General features: G+C 38.3%; 1 non-coding gene across 1 annotated transcript; it reads left to right on the forward strand.

Annotated features, from left to right (window-relative positions):
• The first annotated feature begins 1,832 nt into the window (after positions 1–1,832).
• Positions 1,833–1,914, forward strand: TRNAS-GCU (transfer RNA serine (anticodon GCU)). The gene has a single exon. It is a non-coding gene; the product is annotated as a tRNA-Ser (tRNA).
• The last annotated feature ends 5,937 nt before the right edge of the window (positions 1,915–7,851 follow it).

Below are 7,851 nucleotides of genomic sequence, written 5' to 3' on the forward strand. Positions count from 1 at the left end.
TTCTTTCAGGAGAAGAGGAAACAGATGACCACTAGAACAACAACAACAAGTAACAAGTTGATTTCAGGATCTACGGCTCAAGAAGGGGTATGCTGGAGAGAACTCCCCGAGCCCCCTTCAGAACACCCTTGACTGAGTTGTGCATCCTTCCTGAAATCAACTTGTTATTTGCTATTTCCTGAATCATGCATCAAGATGGGGAGCGCGCGTGAGCCCCTTATTAAATTTTTGGGTATTATCATAACCTCTTGTTTAAAAAAATTAGTTCGATAAAATATTACAGATTAGTGGAACCACACATTACTATTAGCTGAAATTCTCGAGCAAGCCTGTTGTTAATAAATTGGCTGCACACCAATAGAAAAAAAGCCCATAAAAATTCTTCGCGTTATTGCCGGCATTTGAACCCAGGCCTTTTATTATTATTATTATTATTATTATTCCTAGCCATATAGTGCAAGGAAGCCTGAGGCTTATGCTGCACCAGCTTAAAAAAAATTTCCAAAGTTACTCAGAGAGAGAGAGAGAAGTAGAAGGGAATCACCGAGAAGAGAAGAATGATGATATCCAGCTCAAGACCCTGGGTGTGCCAAGCCCATACTCACCAGATATGACCCCTGGGGTGGCCCCTGGAGTGGCTCACATCTGGTGTGGAGAAGACGGTGATTATAATCACTGTAAATGCTTATCATTACTTATAGCTGCATTAGCGTGAATGTGAGTGGTGTAAGAAGGGTATGAAAAATGTGAACGCGAATAAACTTTGCTTTCACAATGAGTTTCCTTGGTGTTGCGCTGCTTTCAAACGAATTTATTTTAAAACTAGTGGACTTTTATAGATGATATTACACTGTAAAAGTCTAAACTACTGTTTAGCAATTATGGCGTTTAACCAGTATATAATTTTTTTTTTTTAAATGACTTGATTGAAAGGGTTCACATCTGGTGAGTATAGGCTTGGCACACCCAGGGTCTTCAGCTGGATATCATCATTCTTCTCTTTCTTGGTGATTCCCTTCTGCTTTTCTTTCTCTCTCAGGGGTAACTCAGAATTTTTTTTTTTTTTTTTTTGCTGGTGCAGCATAAGCTTAAGGTTCCTTGTACCGTATGGCTAATAATAATAATAATGATAATAATAATAATAATAATAATAATAATAATAAAGTCACTTAATCAAATAAACCATTTGATTGGAAGTGGTGTACTAGTGAAACTCGTTCTGAAGGCAAGGTTTGTTCGCCTGTCAGCATTAAGGCCATTGCATTAACCAAACAGTTTAAATCCTCCTCCCTACAAAAAAAAAGAAAAAAAAGAGAGACATAAGAGGACTGGATATTCTTCCTAACTCCACATAACTTAATATTTATTTTAATTTTATAAGCTATTTTATTTATTTATTATTTTATTTTTGTAATATAATTGATATTAAAATTAATTAATAAATTAAAATGATTGGTTATTACAATATAGCTGTGACATCATGTGATTATCAATTAAATAAATTAATAATTTCATTAATTTAACAAAAATAATTGTTATTTAAGTTTTGTCTCGAAATGTATACTGTATATTTTCCATGTTGAAGCCATTTTTCCTGGATTGGAGGAAGAATGAAAGTAACTTTAATTGTAAGTGCTTACTTTGGTACAACACACACATTCCATGTAAATTTTGACAGAGGGAAATGTTTTTTATTCATTTTTTTAATTTACATCTATTGCCTTATATATATATTTCTGTAAAAAACATCTCGATTTATTCTTTTTCATAAAAATGATTTGCTTTTGTAATCCCAGAAAACTATTCAATTATCACGACCATTTTTTCGCTGTGACGAGGTGGCCGAGTGGTTAAGGCAATGGACTGCTAATCCATTGGGGTTTCCCCGCGTGGGTTCGAATCCCATCCTCGTCGAGTACTTTTTTTTTTATTTCAAATTTATTTGATTGAAAAATCCTAATATGAACGAAATATATTTTTATCGATTAATTATGCATGGTCTCAGTGTCCTTGGTATTAATTCTAGGAATGTAGGCTCATTATATATTTCTTTATTAGTATTAATTTATTCATTATTTATTTAGCTAGTTTTTGTTTTGCCTAGGTTTCTTGTGCTCCCATGTTTGTGAACACAACAAACAAAAGTGGCTTGAATCGAATACTAAAGATATCTTTCTTCTCCGCTCCCCCTTAATGAACTGTAGTCTGCGTTAATAAAATTAAAAGTAAAATGCAGATATTTCATTATTATTTGCAGGGAATTTACTTATACAGGAAAATATATTTATATTACAAAAATAATAAAAATTAAATAAATGGAAATCTAAAAAAATAAAAATACTTAATAGAAAATAGCAATATACACTAAAACCTATAGGATACTTAAATGTCATATACAGTATTGTGTTGCTATTTTCTATTAAGTATTTTTATTTTTTTAAATTTCCATTTATTTAATTGCATGATAAATCTCAAAATTAAAATAACTTCAAGTAATCTATGGTTGGAAAATCGTTCCCAGCCTTGAATCTCTCCCCCCTCAAGAGTACTTAAATGGATGTTCATATTCAACATGTATGTTATGTGTCCAAAATGTTCAGTTCGACAACATTTATTATTCTCGTTATTGTCGTGCTGTGCAATGGACAAAAGAGGGCGCTTTTTGATCGTTTGAATTGCTTTATTATCTAAGAAGTGCAGACGAAGTTTATGGAAAGAGAAACAAAAGTTACGCTTAGATTTAATGGAAATTGCATGAAAGTAGGTTAAGTAGTGTGATGGTGTCATTACATTATTAATTATTCATCAGGTTCCTTTTATTATTAATTAATTAATAATGATAATTAGGTATAATTTGTCAATTATCATTTGTCATAATAATTGACAACTTCATACAAAAATATTTTTTTATATCTAACGTATGTCTTTCATACCGAAGTGTTTTATTTTCTTACTGCTGTTTAACAGACAGTCGCGAAATATTTACTTAAACACCAGATGAAGGTTCTCCCGGCTATCTGAAAATCTTGTGCACGTCTTAAAGCGATGATTTTTTACCCTTGTTTTGTTGTTCTAGCAGGTGTTGGTTGAATCATTCGAAATATCTCATTGTCTCTTATATAAGATAAACAATGAAGAAAAAAAGAATAAAAGCTAAGAAGATCAAATGGGTCAGAATCATGCTAGCTTTGTGTTGTTTAGCTGGTTTCCTGTACCAGACAGTCACATTCATGAAGATATATTTCACTTACCCAACTATAGTGAATTTGGACATGGACGTTCCTCGGGTTATTGATCTTCCTGCTATCACTATATGTGACCATAATGGGTAAGTTTAAAGAAAAAAACTTTTAGATAAATATTATAATATTAATTAGAATAATATTGGAATATTAATGCATCGCAGTAATATTGATTTATCCAAATTCGGGCCATCATTAGCAGTACCTTTGTCAAGTTTTTATTTTCACATTTATTTAAATGCTTGAAAGAAATTTGTAACACTGTATTTACAGATTTAGCTCTTGTTTCATTTTGAAAAACCCTGTGAAAAGTAGTTCAAATCGAACTCGTTTCCAATTGGATTTCAAGCGATTCTAATTTTTTTTTTGAAGTGTCACAATGGTCTATTATTATTATTATTTCGCCTGATTTCCCCCCCCCCCAACCCTTGTTGGATACTGGAACCAAAGCACGGGGTGATTGTTATGTCCGCTATTACTGTTATTCTTCGAGGAACTCTGACTAGCCTACAGGTGTTCAGGATTGCGATTTTCTAGAGTTCCTTGTAAGTGTTTTCGGAGAGGCTTATTGCTGCTAGTTTCTTGTGTAGGCCCTTTAGTACTATGATGGTGGTTGAAGGTGATCAAGAGAGTCGACGAGGATTATGTCCGGTCTGTTGTGCTGGATTGTCTTGTCCCTTATTATCAGTGTACATTTGGTAGTTTGGGCTGACTAGTTTTCCCTGATACATTCCGTGGGTCATGCATTTGTCTAGTCCAAATTCCATTCTGATGCCATTGCTGAATTCTTTGGTGAACCGGAGTAGCAGCGAAGTCGCTTCTCGGTCGCCGCGTAGAGCTTGATGTCTTCCATGTACATCGGGTGAGCAGGTTGTTCCTTCCTTGTGGGTGTATCCATACTTGATATTGTTGAGAATGGTGTATACCGGGTTGAGCACTAGACATAGCCACAGTTGGCTCAGAGTATCTCCTGAAGGTTCCTCTCCTGATGGGGGATCGGTCTGGTTGTGATGTTCTCGACCTTGTGGCACTCCATTTCGCTCTGGTTGCTTCTAGGAAATTTGTCATGGTCGGATTGACTTTGTAGATCGTCAGCGTCTCCATTAGCCATCTATGAGGTACGGAGGCGAAGAGCTTATGATAATCGATGCAGACGGTACACAAGTTGCGGCACTTCTTGTAGGCTTGCTCTATAACACTTCAATGGTTAATGCTCCTTGCATCCTTCGGCCATGGTATTCTGTTTCTCCAAATGGTCTGATATCTTCTTGGTTAAGCAGCTGGTCAGGATCCTGTACATCGTTGGGAGACAGGTGATTAGCCTGTATTTGTCCACTAATGTTATTAGTGGAGTCCCTCAGGCTCAGTGTTGGGTCCATTATTGTTTTCTGTATTCATAAATGATATTGATGATGGTATATCAAGCTTAATGTCAAAGTTTGCAGACGATACAAAGGTAGGCAGGGTTGTCAAGGACATTACTGATGCTATGCTGCTGCAACAGGATCTGGAAAGGTTGAGCAGATGGGCTGAGAGGTGGCAAATGAAGTTTAACATTGACAAATGTAAAGTACTACACATGGGAAACAGCAACCCCAGAGCAACGTATCAACTCTGTGGTACTACACTGACAGTGGTAGAGAATGAAAGGGACCTGGGGATGGTTGTGCAGGCAGATATGAAGTTCTCTGAGCAGTGCAGACGGGCTGCAAGAGTAGCTCATGGTGTATTGTCAATGATATATAGGAATTTTTCTAGCAGGGATAAGGAGGTGATTATTCCCTTGTATAAGGCAATGGTCAGGCCACACCTAGAGTACTGTATACAGGTCTGGAGGCCTCATTTCAAGAAGGATGTAGAGCTGCTGGAACGAGTACAGAGAAGGGCAACAAGATTAGTGAATGGAACAAAGGGGTGCTCTTACGAAGAAACGCTTAAGTTTTGCAAATTACAGTGTCTGGAGACTAGGCACCAGCGAGGTGATCTGATAGAGGTGTATAAAGCCTTGAATGGTTTGAGCATGCTCAATGCTGATGGGATTCTTCCTCTCGCTCAGAATAATCACCTGAGAGGGCATAAATTCAAATTGAGGAAAGACAGATGTAGGATAGACGTGCGGAAATTTGCCTTTAGCCAGCGGGTGGTTGGTTGGTGGAACAGACTTCCATCCCTTGTCGTGGAAGTTGATAGCCTAAATAAGTTTGAGGCTCAGCTGGACAGGTATTTTGAACGAACAGAGGGGTGAAGTGGAAGTGGTTTCTTTTTTATTTTTTTTTTTAAATTTTTTTTTTATTTTTTATTTTTTTTGGCTTATGCTGCATAAGCTTGCTTTCTTGCATCAAATGCCTCTAGTAATGCTAATGCTAATGCTAATTTCGCCAGGTTTCTTGTATCTTAGTCTTTAGCCTTCAGATATATGATGCTTTGAGTAAGAAACTCTGGAATTGTCTCTAGGCGCCTTATCATTCGGGTGAACCGCTCTGCTAGTGTTTGTGTGTGCAAGTGATCTTCTTGTCCCACTAATTGTGTACGTTATCTTTTCCTGGGTTTTGATAGTTGTGGGACTTCCTGATCGACTGTTGTATTTCTTCATCCCGAATTTCCCATTCTCTTATCTCTTTCACATCCTTGGTTTTCTCCTGTTCTAGTTCTATCCAGAGGGCTCGGCTGTTATGTCATGTCTTACATCACTGCTCCATGTATTGTTCCAGAACTCCTCGATCGTCTTCTGCTCAGGTGGTCCGTTTCCGTCTTGTCCGATACTTCTGTGCATGTGGTGAAATAGAAGACTGGAACCATCTAGTATATATCTGTCAACACTAGGAGGACCTCCGCAGCATCCTGTTTACTCGTATCCAAGATAACCCTCAAGGAAATGAACACTTATTCATCACAGAAGAAAACTACTACTATTCTGTTACTACTTCTGTTCCAGGAAAATTAATGGAGGCACTGGTTAAAGAAGCACTGCAGGATCATTTAGACAAGACTTCAGTTATAGCTCAGACACAGCATGGTTTTGTTAAGGGGAAGTCTTGCCTGACCAACTTGATTGGATACTATGATGCAGTCACAAAAGAACTGGATGCTGGGAATAACTTTGATATTATATACTTGGATCTTAGAAAGGCTTTTGATACTGTTGCACATGGAAGACTGCTACACAAATTGGAGCAGTGTGACATTGGAGGCAAATTGCTGCTATGGATAAAGGGGTGGTTGAGGGGGAGAAGACAGAGAGTGGTAATCAATGGACACTGCTCATCGTGGACTAATGTTATTAGTGGAGTCCCTCAGGGCTCAGTGTTGGGTCCATTATTGTTCTCTGTATTTATAAATGATATTGATGATGGTATATCAAGCTTAATGTCCAAGTTTGCAGATGATACAAAGGTTGGCAGGGTTGTCAAGGACACTACTGACACTATGCTGCTGCAACAGGATCTGGAAAGGTTGAACAGATGGGCTGAGAGGTGGCAAATGAAGTTTAACATTGACAAATGTAAAGTACTACACATGGGAAATAGCAACCCCAGAGCAACGTATCAACTCTGTGGTACTACACTGACAGTGGTAGAGAATGAAAGGGACTTGGGGGTGGTTGTGCAGGCAGATATGAAGTTCTCTGAGCAGTGCAGACGGGCTGCAAGAGTAGCTCATGGTGTATTGTCAATGATATACAGGAATTTTTCCAGCAGGGATAAGGAGGTGATTATTCCATTGTATAAGGCAATGGTCAGGCCACACCTAGAGTACTGTAAACAGGTCTGGAGGCCTCATTTCAAGAAGGATGTAGAGCTGCTGGAACGAGTACAGAGAAGGGCAACAAGATTAGTGAATGGAACAAAGGGGTGCTCTTACGAAGAAACGCTTAAGTTTTGCAAATTACAGTGTCTGGAGACTAGGCACCAGCGAGGTGATCTGATAGAGGTGTATAAAGCCTTGAATGGTTTAAGCGTGCTCAATGCTGATGGGATTCTTCCTCTTGCTCAGAATAATCACCTGAGAGGGCATAAATTCAAATTGAGGAAAGACAGATGTAGGATAGACGTGCGGAAATTTGCCTTTAGCCAGCGGGTGGTTGGTTGGTGGAACAGACTTCCATCCCTTGTGGTGGAGGTTGATAGCCTAAATAAGTTTAAGGCTCAGCTGGACAGGTATTTTGAACGAACAGAGGGGTGAAGTGGAAGTGGGTTTTTTTTTTTTTTTTTTTTTTTGGCTGATGCTACATAAGCTTGCTTTCTTGCATCAAATGCCTCTACTAATGCTAATGCCAATGCTAATGAGTTTACCAAGTTTGCACAAGCCCTCTTCATAAGACGGAGCACCCTATTGCCAACACAAAATAGGAACAACCCAAACATCTGATCCTAACCTAACTGGCAAAACCGATCTTAACCTGGATAGGATCAACTGGCGTATGGACCACCTCATTCTTCAGTGGCAACTTGCACACGGCTCTCTTGCTGTCTTATTTATCGTCCTTCCCGGGTTCCCCTTTCAACTGATGGCGCTTATTGCTCCATTGATAACCTGGAGGTTACCTTCGCCTACATCCTCCATATTTCTAGCTATACCCTCCTTTCTTGCGTACACTCTGTACTTCCCC

This window comes from Mastigoproctus giganteus, chromosome 3 (genome assembly GCF_048544385.1).
Source record: "Mastigoproctus giganteus isolate SK-2022 chromosome 3, ASM4854438v1, whole genome shotgun sequence".
In the NCBI taxonomy this organism is placed as follows: Eukaryota; Metazoa; Arthropoda; class Arachnida; order Uropygi; family Thelyphonidae; genus Mastigoproctus; species Mastigoproctus giganteus.